Source organism: Octopus bimaculoides, chromosome 17 (assembly GCF_001194135.2).
Source record: "Octopus bimaculoides isolate UCB-OBI-ISO-001 chromosome 17, ASM119413v2, whole genome shotgun sequence".
In the NCBI taxonomy this organism is placed as follows: Eukaryota; Metazoa; Mollusca; class Cephalopoda; order Octopoda; family Octopodidae; genus Octopus; species Octopus bimaculoides.
Window position 1 is genome coordinate 20,720,797 of NC_068997.1, and position 1,394 is coordinate 20,722,190.

Below are 1,394 nucleotides of genomic sequence, written 5' to 3' on the forward strand. Positions count from 1 at the left end.
TGTGTGTGTGTGTGTGTGTGTGTGTGTGTGTGTGTCTGTGTGTGTATGCGTCTATGTGTGTATGCGCGTGTGTGTCAGTGTATGCGTGTGCCTGTGTGTTTGTGAGCGCTTGCGCGTGTGTACGGGCCTCTTTGATTGTGTAAACACACGCACGAATATATATACATATATATATATATATGCATGTATATAGATATATGCAAATATATATACATATATATATAAATACATATATATACATATATGTATATATATTTGGTATATATATGTATATCAATGTATATATGTTTGTTTATATATATATGTATGTATGTATATATATTCGTACGTGTACTTACACAATCATACACGCACGTGCATACGCGAACGCGCACACACACGCATACATTTCAATCAAGAAAACTAACAGCATTGACATTAACAGGATTAACAATAGAATTGTAAAAATTATTATATACATACACACACAAACATATATATGTATATATACAACTATATATATATACATATACATATACATACAAACATACATACATACATACAAACATACATACATACAAACATACATACATACAAACATACATACATACATACATATATACATACATCGCAATTTCCGTCTGTTTATGGCTCTGTGTGTGTGTGCTCGTGAATTTGTTACTTTAACTCCTCAGAGACTATCCAACCGATCTCGATGAAACTTGACACGTGTGTGCGGTCACTTAAGCAATTGGAATTTCAAAACAATTGATAATTTTTAATCAGCATCGATTTTTCAAAAATCAATAGGACATTTCAATGCAAATTCTCGTATGAATGTTATTTTCTGCCATACCTGTTAAAGTTTTCAACCGATTTTCTTCAAATTTTATTCACAGATGGAATATGCGTAAAGGACGCGTTGAGAGGAATAAATTCTTACCTAGGCCACTCAAGCAAAGTCTAAGATGATTTTTGGTTAGCTGATTAACGAAATTCGGCCTAAATTATTGCAGGCTTAAAATGTTCATCAATTATTTGAGCGTTCTCAGATTACAGAAACATGTATTTTCTTAACATCTGCATTTAAAATAAATTATCGATTCTAAACATTGCAACGTTGTGTGCTAAAACATGTAACATGTATTTTCTTAACACCTGCATTTAGAATTGGCGTTTCTAACCGTTGCAATCGATATTTGATTCTCCTTCCTTGCATTGTCTGCTACAAGGTCCAGTCCTAGTTGCAATGTGGTGGCTTTATGTGCCTTTCAACGACAGAGAGAGAATAAAAAGAGAGTGAAGGAAAAAAAAACTTTTGCAGCTAGTGGTCAATCATTTATATGAGGAAAATTAATCAAAGGACATATCAAATATGTCTAAAAGTCAAAATGCTTATTTAAATCGCCGAAAAA